Source organism: Macaca mulatta, chromosome 3, assembly GCF_049350105.2.
Source record: "Macaca mulatta isolate MMU2019108-1 chromosome 3, T2T-MMU8v2.0, whole genome shotgun sequence".
Taxonomy (NCBI): domain Eukaryota; kingdom Metazoa; phylum Chordata; class Mammalia; order Primates; family Cercopithecidae; genus Macaca; species Macaca mulatta.
Window position 1 is genome coordinate 142,681,519 of NC_133408.1, and position 23,859 is coordinate 142,705,377.

Here is a 23,859-nt window from a genome sequence, read left to right on the forward strand (position 1 = left end):
GATAACACAAAAGCAGTTCTAGAAATTGCTTCAAACATCAGAAAAGTAGCCCATGTACCAGTCCAAACCTGGAAAGGATGGGATCCAGCAAACCTTCTAGGAGAGTGGTTCTCTAATTTAGAAGGATTTAAAATGCTGGTAAGGACAGTAATCTTCATCACCGGGCTCCTCCTGTTTCTTCCCTGTGTTATCCCACTGATAATAAAAGCCATTACAACTCTTGTTGAAACTACAGTTGACTGCCAGAAAATCCAGACAATGCTCCTGCTACAATTACAAGATGGATACCACCCCGTCTCTCAAGAATACCCAGAAAATTAAGGTTTTCTTTTTCCAAGGTGACCAGGCCACCCCCTATGTCATGCCTGAAGTAGTTATGGAGAAAGTCATCCCTTTTCCCTTTTTTCTATAACCAAATAGAAAGGAATGAAGGACTCTCCCCAGAGCCTGAAAACTTGAAGGAATGAATAACTCCTTCCTTCTCAGGCCCAGTCTCAAGGCACAAGGCCACTTGTGCCAGCAGCGTGAGTCAGCAAGATAGCAGAAGCAGGAAGACAGCCAGCCAGAAGACACCTACCCTGGCCAGAAGACACATACCCCTGAAGATTGAGAAAGAAGCCATCCGGGTACCACATAGCAGTTACATCAGACTGGGACACTTCCTGTTTACAGAAGACTATAAAACCCCTGCCCCGTACTCATTTGGTGCTGACGCCATTTTAGGCCTCAGCCTGCCTGTACCCAGGCGCTCATTAAAACAGCATGTTGCTCCACACCGCCTCATGTTGTCTGTTGGCACACTCTTGGGGTTTGAACCGATACAAGAACCCTTCAGTTTTGTATTATATTTTAGTTGGATTTTTAAAGTTTATCTCACAAAGAGGGTGACAACATAATAATTAAAGGTAGCAATTCACTAGAGATTATAGCAATCCTAACTACGCAGGCAGCTAACAACAAAGCTACAAAGTGATAAGGAGAATCCGACAAATCCACAATTATAATGAAAGATAATATTAAAACTATCTCAATACTTGATAGATCAATGCAAGGAAATAAATCTTGGATTTCTCAGTGCACCTGTAAAAAGCACTAGCCTCCAGAGGCATGGAACTCTACATGATATAAATATAGGTAATTTTACCCTTCACTTACTTTACAAACATTTTACTTTCTGCATACTATTGAAATTAAATCTGTAGTTATTTGTAGACAAACAGTTATTTGTCTGACAAAAAGTTAATTGCTCTGATCCAAAAGAATAACAAAATTCTCTTACCTCCCCAAGAACGTCAAATGGTCACAGCCTGGATTAGTCAAGATCCCAAGGTGTCAGGAAGATCCCTAATTTACATTTCAAGAAGAAATGGGTCCCAGGGCCTTGGAGACACGTCTAGGTCATAAAAGCTGGAGATGCTAGGGCTTACCTGGCCCTTGGAGAGATGCATTCTAAGAAATATTGCCTCTCTCTTTACTTATAAATATCTCTGTGATTGTATTAGGTCTACCCAGGTGATCCAGGATAATCTCCTCATTTCAAAATTCTTGACTTAATCAAATCTGAGAAGACTCTTTTGTCATGTAAGGTAACATACTCACAGGTTCTGAGGACTGGGATGTGGACATCTTTGTAGGGGGTGGGGTAATGTTCTACCTATCATATTATATGAAGGAATAATAAATACTAAATTTAAGACAGCAATTACCTCTGAGGGAGAAAAGAGAATGCAGTCATGGAGGCTTTAATTGTATGTTACATTTTATTTCTTAAGCTGGGTGGTGAGTGTACAGTTGCTCATTAAATTTCTTTGCATGCCTGAAATATTTTATTGAATAATCTCACTTTTTAATAAAAAACCTAGGAATAAATTTAACTAATTTAACTAGAGAGATGAAAGACTAGTATACTGAAAATTACAAAACATTGCTGTAAAAAAGTTTTTAAAAGCCTAAATAAATGGAAAGACATCCCATGTTCATGGATAGGAAGACATAACAATGATAACAGAAATTGAATTAGAATTTAAAATCTGCCTCTGAATAAACACCAAACAGACATGGGCCAAGAGTTTTTGAGTATTCTATCAAATATCCAAAGAACAGACCCTACAAACAATAAAAATACTAAAGATGTCAATACTATCTAAAGTGATCTATAGATTCAATGTAATCCCTATAAAAATGTCAAAGGCTCTTTTTGCAAAAATGAAAAAACTGACCCTCAAATTCACAGTAAGGGCAAGGAGTCCCAAGTAACCAAAACAATTTTGAAAAAGAACAAAGTTGGAGGACTCACATTTCCTGATTTGAAAACTTACTACAAATCTATAGTGAGCAAATTATCAAGGTACAGGATAGACATACAGACCAATGGAATAGGGCTGACAGACCAGAAATAAATCCATACATCATGGCCAACTGATTTTCAATAAGGGTGGTAAAACATTCAATGGGGGAAAGAAAAGTCTTTTAAATAAATGGGACTGGGACAACTGGATATCCAAATGTAAAAGAATGAATTTGGACCCTCTACCTCACACCACATAGCAAAATGAACTCAAAATGAGATCAATGACCTAACTATAAGAGCTAAAACCGGCTGGGCCTGGTGGCTCACGCCTATAATCCCAGCACTTTGCAAGGCCAAGGCGGGCGGATCACAAGGTCAGGAGATTGAGTCCATCCTGGCTAACACGGTGAAAACCCATCTCTACTAAAAATACAAAAAATTAGCCGGGCGTGGTGGCGGGGGCCTGTAGTCCCAGCTACTTGGGAGGGTGAGGCAGGAGAATGGCATGAACCCAGGAGGCGGAGCTTGCAGTGAGCCTAGATCGTGCCACTGCACTCCAGCCTGGATGACAGAGCAAGATTCCATCTCAAAAAAAAAAGCTAAAACCATAAACTCTTAGGAAAAAAATAGGGATAAATAAATCTTCATGACCCTGGGTTTAACAAAGAATATGACACCAAAAGCTTGAGCAACAAAGGAAAAAATTAATAAGAGTTCATCAAAATGAAAACCTTTTGTGTGTCAAAGAACATGATAAAGAAAGTAAAGACTTCAGTTTTTGCCTGTATGTACTGGGGAGGGCAAGAAAAATGCCAGCAATTAAATCAGTTGTTGAAATGGCCAACAAGCCTTGGAAAGGTATTATGGTGGATCAGGTGGCCTGAAAGCTATACTTGTAGTTTTGTACCTGTACTGTACTTGTAGTATATTTTTGAAGAGAGAGGAAGTATTATAATTAGTCCTACGTTCAGAGACGTAAAAGCAACTAGAAAAGAGAAGTGGCAGCACAGAAAAGCAGTAGAAATATAGAACCAATTTTCTGAGCATACAGAGAAAGAACAAATGGCTTGTTTAAAAAGGTCCATTTTAATATTCTTCCTTTTTATACTGGTAGATATTTCGAGTTCAAAAAATCTGGCTCCGAATTTCCTAAAATTTTTACTTATTTGATCTGTTCCCCTGTATGTACCCATATTCCACTGCCTGCACACCTTTCCTGTGCAAATTCCCCCCTTACCCACCTCTTTTTCTGACCTTCCACACAGGCCAGTCTCTCATCCCACAGGCCAGGAGTCCGAAACTTCTTCTCAAAGAAAACATACTTTCTCTAGAAGATAGTATTCTAAAGAGCATTCCCCTATTGTCTTAGTCCATTTGAGCTGCTAAAATTGAATACTACAGACTGAGTAACTTATAAACGAGAGGATTTTATTTCTCACAGTTCTAGTGGCTGGAGGCCTAAGATAAAGTCTCCAGCAGATTCAGTGTCTGGTGAGAGCCCACTTCCTGGTTTATATACAGTCATGTCACTGTGTCCACACATGGCAGTAGGACCAAGGAGAATTTGGGATCTCTTTTATAAGGGCACTAATCCCATTCATGAGAGTTTTGCCCTCATGGCTTAATCAATTCCAAAGACATCACCTGCAAATACCATCACACTGGGGATTAGGTTCAACGTCTGAGTTTTGGAGTACATAAACATTCACTCTATAGCAACTATGTTTCCCAAATTCCATTAAAAACCAAAATATTATTTTGACTATACAGGTCCATATGGGTCCAACCCATGGTAGTTACAGCCCAGCATTCAAACACTGGATCCCAGGCACATCTAGACACACTCTTCTTTTCCTCCACTGTGGAGTAGCAGTCCCACTTCTCCTTGATAGTCAGGGTCAGTTACTCCACCCAACACAGTAATTTCCTTCTTTGCCTGTTGATTCAGGGGCATGAGGAGTTCAAAGTGGTTGGGTAGCAGTCTTAACTTTTAGTTCAATAACTATCATTGTGTCCTGGTGTAAACATTCCTCCTTTTTGAGCCAAAACCTCTAGGCTAGCAGCATAAGCTTATGGAAACAGAAAGCAAAAGTTTTGCTAGTGGGTTACTAGGTGTAATAGTGAGTGTGCCATTCCCATTTCCAACCTTTGATTCCTAGACCCAAGAATCTTGACTATGGGAGGGAAAGTATCATATATTGGACTGTGATTCAGAGTATATACAGATTCCTGGAGAACTTTGCCCCAGCCTTGCAAGGTACTCCTCCATCGTTGGGACTGGAATTGAGTCTTCCAAAGGCCACTTCACCATCCTATCAAACCAGCTACTTTAGAGTAGTGGTAAAAACTACAGTGTATGGCTGGGCGTGGTGGCTCAAGCCTGTAATCCCAGCACTTTGGGAGGCCGAGGCAGGCAGATCACAAGGTCAGGAGATCAAGACCATCCTGGCTAACACGGTGAAACCCCGTCTCCACTAAAACTACAAAAATTAGCCGGGCGTGGTGGCGGGCGCCTGTAGTCCAGCTACTTGGGAGGCTGAGGCAGGAGAATGGTGTGAACCCAGGAGGCGGAGTGCAGTGAGCCAAGACCATGTCACTGCACTCCAGCCTGGGCAACAGAGCGAGACTCCGTCTCAAAAAAAAAACAAAAAACAAGAAACAAAGCTACAGTGTAACTGTGTTCACTGTAAAAGCAGTGAATTCCAGGAGTATGGACCCATTGAGGCATTTCTTTTGCTGTGAAGTTTTATAAATGGGAGTTCCTCTGCACAAGCTCTCTTGCCTACCACCATGTAAGATGTCCCTTTGCTATTCCTTCATTTGCAACCACGATTGTGAGGCCTCCCCAGCCATGTGTAATTGTGAGTCCATTAAACCTCTTTCCTTTATAAATTACCCATCCAGTCTCAGGTATGTCTTTATTAGCAGCATGAGAACAGACTAATACAAGCTTTAAAGCCCTTTCTAACTCCTTGTGCCAAAATATAAATGCAGAATCTCTGTTTAGAGAACTCATATGAATAAACTCAGCCTCTTCCAACTTTATCTTCTTTCTACCATTATCCCATACCCTCATTATCTATTTCCACATATTTTTCAGATTTCTGTCTCTATAATTAGAAAACTCAAGTAGTTGTTTTGGAGTGTAATGCACTTTCTCATGGGTCACATATTGTCCCACATCTTCAAGGGCCTGCTGGGACTTGAGTCTAATTATGAGACTAGAAGCAAAGAGGGGTGGTAGGGGTGAGTTCTCAGAAAAATCAATATTGTGTTGCTTGGCAATTGCCTCAGTGGAGTACATTACAATTTCCTCATGCAATGTAGCATTAACCACCTTCTGAGGTGGAGAAGCCACTAGCACTGGGAGTGGGGAGGCCACTTTCACTAGGAGTAAGATTGCATCTTCCACTAGCAAAGAAGACTCACCAGAACTTAGAGGCTCGATGTCCCCAGTTTCATTAAGGTCTTCCCACAAGTCCCCATTCCAACTTACAGAAAACCATTTTGGTTTTTTTTGGGGGGGACGGGGGGTGGGGTTTCATTCTGTCACCCAGGCTGGAGTGCAGTGGTGTGATATCAGCTCACAGAAACCCCCACTTCCCAGGTTCAAGCAATTCTCTTGCCTCAGCCTCCCGAGTAGCTGGGATTGTAAGTGCCCACCACAATGCCCAGCTAATTTTTGTATTTTTAGTAGAGATGGGGTTTCACCATGTTGGCCAGGGCTGGTCTTAAACTCCTGACCTCAAGTGATCTGCGTGCCTTGGCCTGCCAAAGTGCTAGGATTACAGGTGGGAATCACCACACCCAGTCAGAAACCCATTCTTTCCCAGTCAATGCCTTCACTTTAACAGAGTATAAAAGTGGGTCACAGGATGAGACAAGATAACTGTAAAACTGGGTCACAGGATGAGATTCTGCATTTGATTTTCAGGACTCTCAGCCCTGTGGCTAAAGGAGATAAGACTCTCCCTCAGGGCACATGTGGAAGCTTTCAGGTCATTTATGCAGTACTTGAGATGGAAATTTGCATTCCTGAGTATTGAAAAGAACTTTCAATACTTTGTTCGTGACATTAGGAGCAACAAGCCAACCTAATTATATTCATTTGATTTCCAGAAATGTTTGAGAGTATCATATGCACAATTACCAGCTCCTTGCTTCTTATAAGTGGTTGATTGGGAACATCCAATGGAGATATGTGGCATATCTCTATTGCCAGATAACACCATGAAACATCAGTGCACTTTTTAGCACTGAAAAAAGAGTCATTTGCATCTTTAAATCTGATAACATTAGAAAGCCAATTCTAGGAACCCAAAAACCAATTCTAAAAACTCATCCTTAAAATTCTGTTCCTATAGACCCACCCTTGGTACCAAAATCTGTATTAGTCTGGGTTCTCCAGAGAAAAAGAACCAAGAAGATATATATAACTATCTATGTATCTATCTATCTATCTATCTACCTATCTATTTATCTACATATCTATTCATCCATCCATTAGATATATATTGAGAGAGAAAGATAATTACTTTAAGGAATTGGCTCATACAAGAATGAAGGCCAAGAAGTCCAATACCTTCTGCTGGCACACTGAAGACCCCAGAGAGCTGGTGGTATAGTTCCAGTACAAATCTGAGTCCAAAGGCAAGAGAAGATTGATGTTGCAGATCAAAGGCAGTTCATTCATTCTTGGGGCTTATGAGACATTTTATTTATTACAACTACTTAATTGATTTTTTTTCAATGCTCTACTTTCAATAAGAAGGGAAAGAAGATTACAATTGTATGGAGATAGAAAGGGGATTGACATTTGTTGTGCACTTCTGTGTGTTAGGCATTTTATTTTAATTCTTAGAATAACCCCGCTATGTGCCAATTATTATCTTAATTTAAAGATGGGGGAATCTAACTGCATACCATTTTCTAGTTCTATCTGGGCTAGGGTTGACACATTAAATACAGGATGCCCAATTAAATTTGTATTTCTGATAAAGAACAAATAAATTTTTTGTATTAGTATATGCCACATATTGCACAGGACATACTTGCACTAAAAAAATAACAACTTTAACTTAAATTCAAATTTAACTGGGCATCCTTTCTTTTTATTTGCTAATTCTGGCAACCCTACCCTTGACTGAGGTCCTGCATTGCTTGTGCTCATCTCTCTCTCCTTTATCCCTGCAGACAGACCTTCACTCCTGACACCTGATCACCCAGTCTCTGATCACCTGCCTGGCACTAAGATGTGTTGACGGCTTCATATACACGCCACTGTGTTCTACCTATCTGCAGGATTCCCACCAGTTTAGAATTATTTTATGCTCACCACCTGGCTGGCATGCATCTGGGGTGGAACTTCTAAACTATAGTCAAATTCTCTGTAGACCATGCCCTAGCACATCCAGCTATGTGAAAGTCTGCACTTCACACTATCCAGAACCCACACCACCCTGGTGGCTATGCTCCTGAGCAAGCTTCTAACCAGCAAACAAACCACTCCACATTCCACACAATATAAGATATTGTGGGAAGGTACAAACTGTGGATAGATAACTAACCAACAACCCACAGAGGCATGTTACAACTCAGGGGCAGCAGGAAGATTCCCCAAAAGGGAGAATAGATGGGATTTGTGTTCAACATTTTTTTCTACATAGATAAAGCTATATTCATGTTTATGAAATCAGTGAATTCCATAAAGCTGGAAGACATAGCTAACTCACTGAATATTGGAATCAGAACCAAAATCAACAAGATGAAATTGAACAGGAATAACAGAAACGGTTATGCTAGAGTTGAGATTAGCAGTGACACAAGGCAGAACATCCAGTCAGCAGTTCAGATAAAGACCTCAGAGTTTTTGTTCAACACAAACTCAAGGACGGGCATTATCATGTACCGGGGGAAAAAAAACAACATTTATATTCAAACAAACCCAATCTCAAATGCCAATTTCACCACTAAATTGCTATGACCCAAGCCTTTGTCTCATAAAATGGGCATATTCACTCATAAAATGGATGAGTGTGAACAAGATAACACACGTTGAGCATGTGTGAACAGTGCCTAGAATGCATGGGAGATACTCAGTAATCCACACCCCACATCCCTGGAACCTGGCACAATGCCCCCCTGCCATCAATACATTTAGTAGGAGACATCATAGCACTTTGCAAATAATCTATTGAAATATTCATTTTTGCCTATTCTCTTTACTTTAGGATGCCAGAAGAAATGGGAAGACATTAAGGTTTATGTGCCAATATTTGAGTCCTTTCATGGCATTTACATGGCAGAGCCAAAAGCAGAAGTTGCCAACCATCAGAAGCCAAACCAGCCCCACAAAATACCTAGCCTTCAAGAGAGAAATTGGGCCAATCTATGAAAAATGTTGCTGGTGTGTGGGGATGGGGAGGTTGGAAAGTTGCTGAGACTTAGGGAAGGAATGGAGGCTCATGACAGATACTTGTGCCACATTCCCATGTAGACCTTCCTAAAATGTGGCAGGCCATCTAATGGGCACCATCAGAAAGTCATGGCAACTGATGATCAAAAGATCTGCCTTGAGGGCCATGGTCCCTGTGCCCAAGCTGGGCTCAGAAACCATGGTGTCTCCCGCCTACAACAGACTGTGTCGATTTAGGCAGTGAGCATAGCCACGGCTGCCCATGTGGATGTGGACTCCAGTCCAGCTCTCTTCATGGGTGCTTTGGCTGTAAGACACCTCTAAGACTCCTGCACAACCAAGCAGCAGGGGCACAAGGATATTAGAACTGAATGTGATGATTGAGATTGAATTTACTGGTTAAATCGGTGGGGACATGCAGCAGATGGGCCTATTGTAAAGGAATAAATATAACATTTATTTTCATCCAAATACTAGGGAGTATTTTTTTTTTTGTATGCTTTGTCAGAGATCAGTTGGTTGTAACTATTTGGCTTCATTTCTGTTTATCACACCATAATTCACAACTGCAAAGATATCAACCAAATTAGGTGCCCATCAATTAATGAGTAAAGAAAATGTGATATATATGTATGTGTGTGTGTGTGTGTGTGTGTGTGTGTGTGTGTGTGTGTATCCATATATATCTAAATGTGATCAACACACACACACACATACATACACACCATGGAATACAACTAAGTCATAAAAAATAATGTCTTTTGCAGCAATTTGGATGGAACTGGAGGCCATTATTCTAAGTGAAATAACTCAGGAAGGGAAAACCAAATACTGTATGTTCTCACTTATAAGTGGGAGCTAAGCTATGGGTATTCAAAGGCATACAGAGTGGTATAATGGACACTGGAGACTCTGAAAGGGAGAAGGCAAGAGAGGGGTGAGGAATAAAAAAATGTACTGTATACTGTGTACAATGTATAGTATTCAGGTGACAGTTACCCTAAAATTACAGATTTCACCAGTATATAATTCATCCATATAACCAAAAACCACTTGTACCCCTAAAGGTATTGAAATTTAAAAATTGTAAATAAAAATCCCACATACATTAGGGAGTATAATTCACACTCTCTATGAAGTAAAAAGGGCTTATACAGTAGGCCAAATTCAACGATACCACTGTGATTTAACCTAATTCCCCAAGCATCATTTATTTCATTTGCAAAATAGAAGAAAAAAAAAAAACCTACCTCACAAAGATATGGGGAGGATTACATGAGATAACTAATAGCAAAAATCCAAGCATAGTTCTCAGGGTAGTGTGGATGCATTTTATACAAATTTGAATTTGGTGAATTTAAAATAGTGAAATAGAAACATAAGCCTTACTCTGTGGCAAAACTGGAAATAATGTGAAATCCCATTTTATATTTATTCCTAAATGAAAATGCATCTTGAGTGGGTATCATACACTAATCACTAATGGGATGCGGATAACTTTTTTTTTTTTTTTTTTTTTTTGAGACGGAGTCTCGCTCTGTCGCCCAGGCTGGAGTGCAGTGGCCGGATCTCGGCTCACTGCAAGCTCCGCCTCCCGGGTTTACGCCATTCTCCTGCCTCAGCCTCCCGAGTAGCTGGGACTACAGGCGCCCGCTACCTCGCCCGGCTAGTTTTTTGTATTTTTTAGTAGAGACGGGGTTTCACTGTGTTAGCCAGGATGATCTCGATCTCCTGACCTCCTGATCCGCCCGTCTCGGCCTCCCAAAGTGCTGGGATTACAGGCTTGAGCCACCACGCCCGGCCCGTGGATAACTTTTTTAAAAGGAGAAGTCTAGGATGATTCCCACAATTCTAATTTGGATGACAAGTGATGACACCATTTACCAAGAAAGCAATACAGAAATACAGAGGGGTGGGGAGTAGTCCCACAAGAGAGGTGGCGAATTGATGGCTTCAAGCTGAACATGCTAGGAGCTAGGTGCTGTGAAATATTCCAGTGGAGTTACCCAGCAGGCATTGTTAAATGACCTGGGTCTTAGAAGAGAGAGATGGCTAGAGATACACAGATTTGGCAATCCTGAGTAAACAGCATATAACTATAATCTAAAGCATGTATTTGCAATCACCCAGGAAGTGAAGACGGAATGAGAAGAACAGAGAAACAATGACAGAGTCCTTACAAACACTATCATACAAGAAGGCAATGAGGATACGTTATCCTAAAAGAATCCTAAAATAAGTGATCAAAAAGGTGGACAGAAAACCAAGTGGGAGTACTGTCACTGAGGATGAGTTTCCAGAGAGAATTAATGCTGAAGAGGCTATTGCAGGTCAGTGGTGAGTCTAGCTAGCACTGCTTCAATAAGGGGTAAAGATAGGCTCAGGAACGTCCACTTTAATGTGTGGGGATGATACCTGCACTGAATGCTGCACTAATCAGACCACACTTGTAATATTTTTTCTACCTGCAGATACTGCTGAGTATGAAGAACTAATTGGAGAAGGAAGCCACTGTATAGGAGATGCAGAGCAGCAGCAAAAATGGTAATGAAAATAGAAGATAAATTAGAAAATTTGGAAAAACCCAAACAGATCAGCCATATTGAAGGGAAAAAGAAAAACAAAACAAAGCGGGAGAGGGCAGAAATGCAGAATGGTGTACATTCTTTTAACCCCAAGAATGAATGTAGCCAAGAACACAGTGGGGACTTCGGAGTCTCAGCAGAGAGCATTCTCTGCTCCCTACTGCTCGGACAAAGGACTCCTTCATGATGCAGAACCATAACTGGTGTAGAGTCTTAAATGACCTGGGTATCTCTACGTGGGAGAAAGTGTTTTCCATGTAAAAGGATTAACTTGAACCTGGGTGTTCAAGGGACATCCTAGGCTGCTTGTTCCACTGATTCTGATCTGACTGTGTTAAGTAATAAATCATGTGGTTACATATTCACATTATCCTGTGTAGTTTTCTCTCACATTGCTTAAAGAGAAACCCCAGACACAATAATGAGGGAGCTCAGTATCAGGGTATAAAGAGATCCAGGCAAGCTATAATCTGGAGAGCTCCTTGCCCTTCAGAAGGTGGGACCACTCAGAATCAGGGAGAAAACATGACCCAGCCCACTTTATGAGGAAGCTAGAAACAGAGAATTCTTAGAAGGCAGCAGCCAAGAGAGTGGCAGGGATGGGGACAGGGAAGGCTGAGACTAGAAACTCACAGAGGAACAAACAATTGAGTAAACTGGAAACAAGTACTCACAAAAGCACTAGAAAATAAAATGAAAGCTATGCATGAATAACTGACAAATTTGATCTTCCTTGTGAATGCAGAAGAAGGAATAGAAACAAAAGATGATGGGGAGGCCGCTTTCTCTGCTTTGATCTGAAGGACAACTTTCTAATTATCTAATCTTTCCCAAGACAGACCAGAAAGAGTCGCAAAGTCAACAGACTCTCCAGCACAGAAAGTACTAGACCAAATGCTGGATAAACATTACTGTTAATAGAGATGTTTCATTGCCTTGGCCTCACATCTCTACCTAGAAACACCTTAGAAACACTCTGGGCCTCTCTCTCTCTACCCCTCATATCTTCCCAGGAAAAAAGGAGGAGTGTTTGGGAGAAAGAACTAGGCTTACAATTCAGCTCCTGCTCCACCCTGCCTTGACCTGAATGCAAGATGCATGCATCCTGGTCTGCTCTCAGCAGCACAGGGAGGCCTGCAGTTGTTCAGCTGTGCAGTGACTGAGGGGCGAGTCTATCTGATTCAGGAAAGAAGGAATGAAGTAGTATACTTTGTCACTGAGCTTAAGTCATAGTCTCCTATCAGCTGTGTCAAATAATATGTCCATTTCCATCTGTCTATTTCTCAATTGGTTCCAAACTCAGATACGGAAGAGGGTGCCCTCTAAAACCTCAAGAACATCTGTGAGGAATATTTTCCTGGAAAAGAGTTTGGATCATATCACTCTAAAATTGCTGTATATGTAGAATTGCTGTATATGTAGAAAGTGACTCTTACTTTTCAGATACTTCTAGGACCTTCTAACTTAATGCCTCATTGACATTTCAAATTCGGTGAATCTAAAATTAAGTTTCTCTTTCCCCAAAACCAGTTCATTCTCCCAACATTACTGCACATCATAAGTAGCACTGGCTTCACATTCATCAAGATTTAAAAGGTTAAAGTTGTCAAATAATAGGTAAATTGGAAATGTCCTTATCATTATTCCAAATCAATGCCAACACCAGAGAGTAGTGGGTGAAAGCCTAGCTGTGACTGCCATGACCTAGTGAGAATGTAGGGCAAAGAGAGAGAGCCAAAGTCAACATCTGGAGGTACAGACTAGGGCCAACATCTGGATGTGAGGAAAGAGCAAGAAACCTATCCTGAGGATAGAGAAATAATTCCCAGAGAAAAGAAACAGGAAATGTCATGCCACAGAAGCCCAGAATCAAATGCTACTGAAAAAGCAAGACAAGAAGGGATCATAGGCAATCAGATTTGATGATTAAGAAATTCTTGGGACCTTGATGAGACCAAGTTTGTAATAGTGGAGCTGAAAAGAAAACATCATTTTTCATTCGATCATTCAACCAACATTTATTGAGCATCTAGAAAGTGTGAATTCAAAGCAGGTAAGTCACTGTCCCTGTCCTCAAGGCACATATAGTCCAAGAAGAAAACACAAAATAGGCCATTATAAGAGAGTAAAAAGTATCTAGGGAGGGACTCTGGGAACAGAGAGGAAGGGTAACTAACGAAGACAGAGAGAGGACAGAGGATCAAGGGTAGCCTTTCTGGAAGAGATGACATCTGAACTCAGCCTAAGCAGGACTGAGTAGGACAAGGAAGAAGAGAAGAGAGCCTACAAAGAGAGCAAGTGATGGGTGAAGGCATATGGCCAGAGAGGATGCCTTGCAGTTGGGTAACAGAGAGTGACTCCACGTGGCTACAGCCAAGGGCTCCTCTGGAGCAATGATGTAGAATGAAGCTGAGATGTACTGGGGGTTAGAACCGGAAATACCTCATGCAGCATGTTAAAGCCAACAGAGTTCAAGAGAGATTTTAACTAGGAAGTGACACGAATAAATGTGATCTGAGAAAGACAACTCTGGTGGACAAATGAAAAATAAGTCAGGTGGTCAAAGTCAAGAGTCAAGAGTAGATGCTAGAAGACAAATTCAGAAGCTTTGAATTCGATAGTAATGTCTCTAATAGACAATGAGTGCCAGAGAGAATGGAGAGAAGAAAGAAAGTGAAATTACATGCTAAAAAGAAAAAAAATGCAGTAGGGGGTAAAAGAGAGAAGTCAAAGATATTTCCAAATTCTGGCCAAGTCAACTGAGTAGATGATGTTGCCATTCACTGAGAAACAGGATACAAGAGAGAGGGTTGGACAGGATATAGGGAAAAAGGAAGGTTGGAGGAAGAAAATGATGAGTTCTGTTTTGGTAATGATGAATTGGCTTGTGCCTTTGGAATACCCAGGTAGGGACTGTTTAAAACAGTTTTTGAGTGTCGCAGTGGGCAGGTGGGAGGTAGTGTCAAGAAGTCTGCCAACACATAACAGGAGAAAAACAGAATACTTAAGAGAGAAGCAGCATTGAGAAATGATTTATAGGAAAGGAGTGAGTCAAACACATTTTTATATATGAAGGAATAAATCAATAGAAAAAAAGAAATTTAAGATAATAGGGCCAGGGAAGGCATGGGAAAGAGCAAGCTGGCAGTTCTCTCCTGTTTAATGTTACCTCGTAGTGCAATAAAAGGAGGGTTGTCTTCGGAACATAAAACACGGACTCTTGAGTTAATTGATAAATGGCTTCAGTGCAAATCACGAGCCACCTGAAACAGATGGTAAACTGCTAAAATAAATTAGGCTCCACCAACCATTCCAATGGAACATTGTATGGTATGGAAAGAAAAATACTTAGCAAGACAGGAAGCATGAGTCAGGAATAAGTGGCGGGCAGTGTGAGTCATGCCTGTGAGATCAATAAAGAAGCTGGCTCTGCTCCTGACTGCATTATTTCTGAGCCTCCTACCCTCCAGTCACCCAGTCTCAATGCTGCCCTATCAGCCTCCTCACTCACTCTTTCACTCCACATACTGTGGGTCCCAGAATTCTGTTAATGCTTTGGTTCTCACATAGGTCCTTTCTTTTTATTTCCCACTGATAACATCCCAGTGCTCTTACAGAAATCCGTCTACCTCCAGACTTCATCCAACCCCCTTGACCCACCCAGGGAAGGGGGAGGGTGAAGGAAGAACAGCAAAGGGGGAAAAAGAACAGCTTTTTAAGTCTGCCATCATGTTACTGGCTTGCATGGTCCCTCATTGCCTACTGGTTAAAACCCATCTCCTAAGTGGATACTCAAGGCCTCAACAACACAGACACAACCCACCTTTCCAAAAACATCTTGTTACTCCCAATTTAAATTCTCTATCATCTCCTTTTTACAAATGAGACAATTTAGAAACAAAAAGATTAAGCAGCATGCCCAGCCACAGCTGTCACACAGCTAATGACAGAAGTGACTACCCAGACTCCAGGGCACATTCTCTCCATTTCCATGTGGCTGCCTCTTACTGTGGTGTAGTTTCTGGTCTTTCATATGCTAGATCATTTTTCAAGGGTGGTCCTGCTAAAATTAATAGAACTGCTTCTGCAATTTAAAAGTCATGAAAACTTTAGATCAAAATCACTTGTAAACTTTTTTCCCTTTTTGGGAGGGGGATGGGGTCTCACTCTGTCACTCAGGCTGGAGTACAGTGGCACGGTCACAGCTCACTGCAGCCTCAACCTCCCAAGACTTAAGCAATCCTCCCACCTCAGCCTCTTGAGTAGCTGGGACTACAAGACATATGTCACCACGTCTGGTTAATTTTTGTATTTTTCATAGAGACAGGGTTTTGTCATGTTGCCAGGTTTGTCTCGAACTTCTGGACCCAAGCGATCCACCTGCCTCCGCCTCCCAAAGTGTTGGGATTACAGGCATGAGCCACCACGCCCAGCCTGTAAACACTTTAACAGAGACAGCGATGAAGACTAAAGTGATGAAAGTGAGGTCTATGGGTAGAGCATGTTCCACCAAAAATAAACTGTTCCCAAAGTGACTTCTAGATGTTTTGTTTCATTTGCTTTTTCACCCACACCACAACTTGAGCCAACATCTGCATAGTTCCTTGATAGAGCAATGTGGTTGTGGAACCTTTCCTTATCTGAAGTTCACACAGTACATAGCTATGAAACCTGGAACCACTGTCTGCATTGGTGAAATAAGGTCAGACTGACCCCTGAGGTTATCAAAACACAGATCTGAAAAGTCACTGAAAATATTCTTTTGTTTTACAAGTAATTCCAAGTAATTTAATCAAACAGGCCTGAACCATCTGGCTCTTTTACAACATGGTACTAGTTTTAATAGCTATCCAGGTTTCTTTTCTTCCCCAAGTGAGAAAATGAGTCATCAACACAGTAAAATCTGAAGGTGATTTTATAACCGTTTGCAAGTCCACATGACACATATCTTTTACAAACAAGAAGTCATAGTTGTTTAAAATGAAGACAACCCTAAAGCAATACTTACATTATTAAGACAACTGCATTACTTAACTATATTATTTAGAGTTTCCAAATTCATCAGCATAAGGCTTTTCTCTGTGTTGCTTGCCAAACTACACAGAAGGAAAAAAAAAAAAAAAAAAACTTGTACTTTCACGGAAAGCAGTCTTTGCCAACCCTCCCACTAGCTCTAAGTTTGGCCAACAGTTTGACTGATAGTGTATGAGCCCTACCATCTGCTAACTAAGCAGCATTTCCTAACGGGTAAATGATACTAAGAAAAATGGTTGCAAAACAGAACCTGCCTTGTTTTCATGAGTTGATGTAACTGAACCTAAAATGCAAGACTACAGTTTGTTATGTGTATTCCAAGTAAGTTCAAATTGTATCCCAATCCAAATTGCTGGTTTCAATTATGCCTTCAAAACATTAAACAGCCTGTATATAAAAAAAACCCTCAATTTATTTAAAAAACGCTTCTAAACATTTTAAATAAGGTTCAGACCAAATTCACATTACATTTTTGTTTTCACACCTTTCCTTCTCAAGTCCCTGAGAGTTAGTGAACCAGAGATTAAATGCCATTTAAAAAGTATGATTTAAAAAATTAACTTTGCAAATCTATTATACACTAATAAGCCTAACAAACCCAACCATTCAAGATATTAGTCTTAGAATAATTAACTTCTATGTTTATATGCTATTATATAAATCTCTTATTGTGCATTTTTAATGAACATTCTGCACATTATTTGGGGAAATTTTGAGGAGAATACCTATAAAAATAATACTGGATTTTTTTCTGTCATATCAAGATTTAGTAACTTTAAAAAAGTTATCATTGTCTTTTTAAGGACAGGACAACTAAACAGATGTATAATATTCTTAATTATTGCTTTCTGTCTCACGAATGAAATATTAATATATATTCTATTTCTTTAGAATTTTCCGAGGGGAAAAAAATAGAAAGATATAGAGGCTATAAGCTTAGCCAAAGACACAGAAAAACCAGGTCCTGCCCCAGTTTTGTAATTGTCTGACTTTGGGGATATGAAAAAAGTTATCTGAAAACGAATTTATAGAAGAGAGACTTTATTCCAGTGAACAGTTTGCAAACAGGGAAGACACAGCCTTCAGTGGAAACAGAAGATACATTCCAGAAAACAAAAGGAGGGTTTCACTTTTATAGTGAAAGTTCCCACCCAGTTTTCCACTCAGGTTCTCTTACGCAAATACACAATTCAAATTGGCTTAGTTCTGATTGGTTGACACTTGCTGAGTTCTGATTAGTCAATGCTGCTGACTTCTGATTGGTCAGGGCAGGCTACACTCTATTGGTTGGTTCAGGCCATGTGGACAGAAACTGTTAGCTCTGACAACCCAAAGTTAAGCAGATGTGTACGTTTTCTGGGAACTCAGAGTATGTGTGTGAGCTCTAGTCAGCAAATGGCCACTTGACTGCTGAATTTCAGCCCAGTTAGGTACTCAAAATTCATCTTGAGAGCTTGGCTCTTTCAGATTCGTACATAAAATTTATCAGATTCACAGCTGTCCCTCTTGTAAAAGGGAAAAGCTTAGCACAAACATCTCTAAGCTCTCTTCTAGCTTGATCATGCTATGGTTTGAGCACTCTGCTAGACTTTATAAATCTGGGCCCCAAAGGGCTCTATTTTACTTCCCATGAGCATGGGGGAAGCAGGGGTGAAAGAAGGCATTAAAAGCATAGTCAGCTGGGCACGGTGGCTCATGTCCATAATCCCAGCACTTTGGGAGCCCAAGGTGGGCAGATCAAGAGGTCAGGAGATCAAGACCATTCTGGCTAACATGGAGAAACCCTGTCTCTACTAAAAATACAAAAAATTAGCCGAGTGTGGAGGCAAGTGCCTGTAGTCCCAGCTACTCAGGAGGCTGAGGGCAGGAGAATGGTGTGAACCCGGGAGGCAGAGCTTGCAGTAAGCTGAGATTACACCACTGCACTCCAACCTGGGCGACAGAGTGAGACTCCACCTCAAAAATAAAAATAAAAATAAAATAAGCTGGGCACAGTGGCTGACGCCTGTAATCCCAGCACTCTGGGAGGCTGAGGCAGGCAGATCACAAGGTCAAGAGATCAAGACCAGCCTGGCGCCAACATGGTGAAACGCTGTCTCTACTAAAAATACAAAAATTAGCCAGGCATGGTGGCGTGCTCCTGTAGTTCCAGCTACTCAGGAGGCTGAGGCAGGAGAATCACTTGATCCCAGGATGCGGAGGTTGCAGTGAGTCGAGATGGTGCACTACACTCCAGCCTGGCAACAGAGGGAGACTCTGTCTCTAAATAAATAAATAAATAAATAAATAAAAGCATAGTCATAATCCATAACACCATAGCAGAAAGTAATCTTTAAAATGCAAAAACTGTCAACTAACGAGCAAAATAACCAGTTAATATCATAATGGCAGGATCAAGTTCACACATAACAATATTAACCTTAAATGTAAATGGACTAAATGCTCCAATTAAAAGACACAGACTGGCAAACTGGATAAAGAGTCAAGACCCATCAGTCTGCTGTATTCAGGAGACCCATCTCACATGCAGAGACATACATGGGCTCAAAATAAAGGGATGGAGGAAGATTTACCAAGCAAATGGAGAACAAAAAAAAGAAGGGGTTGCAATACTAGTCTCTGATAAAATAGACTTTAAACCATCAAAGATCAAAAGAGACAAAGAAGGCCATTACATAATGGTAAAGGGATCAATTCAACAGGAAGAGATAACTATCCTAAATGTATATGCACCCAATACAGGAGCACCCAGATTCATAAAGCAAGTCCTTAGAGACTTACAAAGAGACTTAGACTCCCATACAATAATAATGGGAGACTTCAACACTCCACTGTCAACATTAGACAGATCAACAAGACAGAAAGTTAACAAAGATATCCAGGAATTGAACTCATCTCTGCACCAAGCAGACCTAATAGACATCTATAGAACTCTCCACCCCAAATCAACAGAATATACATTCTTCTCAGCACCACATCACACTTATTCCAAAATTGACCACATAATTGGAAGTAAAGCACTCCTCAGCAAATGTACAAGAACAGAAATTATAACAAACTGTCTCTCAGACCACAGTGTAATCAAACTAGAACTCAGGACTAAGAAACTCAATCAAAACCGCTCAACTACATGGAAACTGAACAACTTGCTCCTGAATGACTACTGGGTACATAATGAAATGGAGGCAGAAATAAAGATGTTCTTTGAAACCAATGAGAACAAAGATACAACATACCAGAATCTCTGGGACACATTTAAAGCAGTGTGTAGAGGGAAATTTATAGCACTAAACGCCCACAAGAGAAAGCAGGAAAGATCTAAAATTGACACTCTAACATCACAATTAAAAGAACTAGAGAAGCAAGAGCAAACATATTCGATAGCTAGCAGAAGGCAAGAAATAACTAAGATCAGAGCAGAACTGAAGGAGATAGAGACACAAAAAACCCTCCAAAAAATCAATGAATCCAGGAGTTGGTTTTTTGAAAAGATCAACAAAATTGACAGACCACTAGCAAGACTAATAAAGAAGAAAAGAGAGAAGAATCAAATCGACGCAATTAAAAATGATAAAGGGGATATCACCACCGACCCCACAGAAATACAAACTACCATCAGAGAATACTATAAACACCTCTATGCAAATAAACTGGAAAATCTACAAGAAATGGATAATTTTCTGGACGCTTACACTCTTCCAAGACTAAACCAGGAAGAAGTTGAATCCCTGAATAGACCAATAGCAGGCTCTGAAATTGAGGCAATAATTAATAGCCTACCAACCAAAAAAAGTCCAGGACCAGATGGATTCACAGCTGAATTCTACCAGAGGTACAAGAAGGAGCTGGTACCATTCCTTCTGAAACTATTTCAATCAATAGAAAAAGAGGGAATCCTCCCTAACTCATTTTATGAGGCCAACATCATCCTGATACCAAAGCCTGGCAGAGACACAACAAAAAAAGAGAATTTTAGACCAATATCCCTGATGAACATCGATGCAAAAATCCTCAATAAAATACTGGCAAACCGGATTCAGCAGCACATCAAAAAGCTTATCCACCATGATCAAGTGGGCTTCATCCCTGGGATGCAAGGCTGGTTCAACATTCGCAAATCAATAAACATAATCCAGCATATAAACAGAACCAAAGACAAGAACCACATGATTATCTCAATAGATGCAGAAAAGGCCTTTGACAAAATTCAACAGCCCTTCATGCTAAAAACGCTCAATAAATTCGGTATTGATGGAACGTACCTCAAAATAATAAGAGCTATTTATGACAAACCCACAGCCAATATCATACTGAATGGGCAAAAACTGGAAAAATTCCCTTTGAAAACTGGCACAAGACAGGGATGCCCTCTCTCACCACTCCTATTCAACATAGTGTTGGAAGTTCTGGCTAGGGCAATTAGGCAAGAGAAAGAAAGAAAGGGTATTCAGTTAGGAAAAGAAGAAGTCAAACTGTCCCTGTTTGCAGATGACATGATTGTATATTTAGAAAACCCCATTGTCTCAGCCCAAAATCTCCTTAAGCTGATAAGCAACTTCAGCAAAGTCTCAGGATACAAAATTAATGTGCAAAAATCACAAGCATTCTTATACACCAGTAACATACAGAGAGCCAAATCATGAAGAACTTCCATTCACAATTGCTTCAAAGAGAATAAAATACCTAGGAATCCAACTTACAAGCGATGTAAAGGACTTCTTCAAGGAGAACTACAAACCACTGCTCAGTGAAATCAAAGAGGACACAAACAAATGGAAGAACATACCATGCTCATAGATAGGAAGAATCAGTATCGTGAAAATGGCCATACTGCCCAAGGTTATTCATAGATTCAATGCCATCCCCATCAAGCTACCAATGAGTTTCTTCACAGAATTGGAAAAAACTGCTTTAAAGTTCATATGGAACCAAAAAAGAGCCCGCATCTCCAAGACAATCCTAAGTCAAAAGAACAAAGCTGGAGGCATCATGCTACCTGACTTCAAACTATACTACAAGGCTACAGTAACCAAAACAGCATGGTACTGGTACCAAAACAGAGATATAGACCAATGGAACAGAACAGAGTCCTCAGAAATAATACCACACATCTACAGCCATCTGATCTTTGACAAACCTGAGAGAAACAAGAAATGGGGAAAGGATTCCCTATTTAATAAATGGTGCTGGGAAAATTGGCTAGCCATAAGCAGAAAGCTGAAACTGGATCCTTTCCTTACTCCTTACACGAAAATTAATTCAAGATGGAGTAGAGACTTAAATGTTAGACCTAATACCATAAAAATCCTAGAAGAAAACCTAGGTAGTACCATTCAGGACATAGGCATGGGCAAAGACTTCATGTCTAAAACACCAAAAGCAACGGCAGCAAAAGCCAAAATTGACAAATGGGATCTCATTAAACTAAAGAGCTTCTGCACAGCAAAAGAAACTACCATCAGAGTCAACAGGCAACCTACAGAATGGGAGAAAATTTTTGCAATCTACTCATCTGACAAAGGGCTAATATCCAGAACCTACAAAGACCTCAAACAAATTTACAAGAAAAAAACAAGCAACCCCATCAAAAAGTGGGCAAAGGATATGAACAGACATTTCTCAAAAGAAGATATTCATACAGCCAACAGACACATGAAAAAATGCTCATCATCACTGGCCATCAGAGAAATGCAAATCAAAACCACAATGAGATACCATCTCACACCAGTTAGAATGGCAATCATTAAAAAGTCAGGAAACAACAGGTGCTGGAGAGGATGTGGAGAAATAGGAACACTTTTACACTGTTGGTGGGATTGTAAACTAGTTCAACCATTATGGAAAACAGTATGGCGATTCCTCAAAGATCTAGAACTAGATGTACCATATGACCCAGCCATCCCATTACTGGGTATATACCCAAAGGATTATAAATCATGCTGCTATAAAGACACATGCACACGTATGTTTATTGCGGCACTATTCACAATAGCAAAGACTTGGAATCAACCCAAATGTCCATCAGTGACAGACTGGATTAAGAAAATGTGCCGGGCTCGGTGGCTCAAGCCTGTAATCCCAGCACTTTGGGAGGCCGAGACGGGTGGATCATGAGGTCAGGAGATCGAGACCTCTTGGCTAACATGGTGAAACCCCGTCTCTACTAAAAAAATATATAAAAAACTAGCTGGGCGAGGTGGCAGGCGCCTGTAGTCCCAGCTACTTGGGAGGCTGAGGCAGGAGAATGGCGTGAACCCGGGAGGCGGAGCTTGCAGTGAGCTGAGATTCGGCCACTGCACTCCAGCTTGGGCAACAGAGCGAGACTCTGTCTCAAAAAAAAAAAAAGAAAAGAAAATGTGGCACATATACACCATGGAATACTATGGAGCCATAAAAAAGGATGAGTTTGTGTCCTTTGTAGGGACATGGATGCAGCTGGAAACCATCATTCTTAGCAAACTATCACAAGAACAGAAAACCAAACACCGCATGTTCTCACTCATAGGTGGGAACTGAACAATGAGATCACTTGGACTCGGGAAGGGGAACATCACACACCGGGGCCTATCATGGGGAGGGGGGAGGGGGGAGGGATTGCATTGGGAGTTTTACCTGATGTAAATGACGAGTTGATGGGTGCTGACAAGTTGATGGGTGCAGCACACCAACATGGCACAAGTACACATATGTAACAAACCTGCATGTTATGCACATGTACCCTAGAATTTAAAGTATAATAAAAATAAAATAAAATAAAATATATATATATATAAAATGCAAAAACTGGCAATGATTTCCACTGTCTTGAGCAACATTCCCCAGCAATTCTACACATTTCCCGTATTCTGAAATGGTTTTCCCAAAGTGAACCTAAAACTTAACATTAATCCAAACTCTTTATTAGTTTAGGGTTTGGTAGGAAAATGGGGGTGAGGTAGTTTTAAAGATCAAAGGCCAAGAGGGCTGAAATTGCCCAAGGTCATCTTGCTAGTAAATAGTTGAGACTGGATATAAACCCAGTTGTCTCTGAGTCGTGAGCCTGGACTTTTAATCAATATATTGTCAAACTAAAAGATTGCTGAAAATATGTAAGTTCATAGTTTGTCACAATGGTTGCTGTTTCCACATACAAGCTTTTCTAGGCCCTGGATCCCATTATGAAATGATTTGCTGACTGTGGGTGCTGTGGTTCTTCAGTAGTTGGCTTTTTTGGTCTCTGAATTATTCACCACAGGGGTCTGGGATAGGAAAGAGCATTAGACCAGAGTTCCTTTGCAGCACTGATATAATGACTTATCAAACACTTGCTTACTTCTTATCTGCTGTGATTGTTCCTTTGTTGTTGTTTTGCCTTTTTACTGCAACCCAAACAACATCTTTTCTGGCAAGGAAAAATTCCCTTTTAAATACTGATGACAGGCAGTTCAAATCCACATTCAGTGAGACAGACTATACCGATTACCTCATTCAAACTCCACCCAAAGTCCTCTCCTCCCTAGCAGTTTAACATGGCCTTGTGACAAAGTTCTAACCTA

The 23,859-nt window shown here is 40.6% G+C and overlaps 1 protein-coding gene across 1 annotated transcript in view; it reads right to left on the reverse strand.

Annotated features, from left to right (window-relative positions):
• FBXL13 (F-box and leucine rich repeat protein 13) overlaps positions 1-23,859 on the reverse strand; it is a 272,579-nt gene that overhangs the window by 175,888 nt on the left and 72,832 nt on the right. The gene's annotated exons all lie outside the window — the stretch shown is intronic.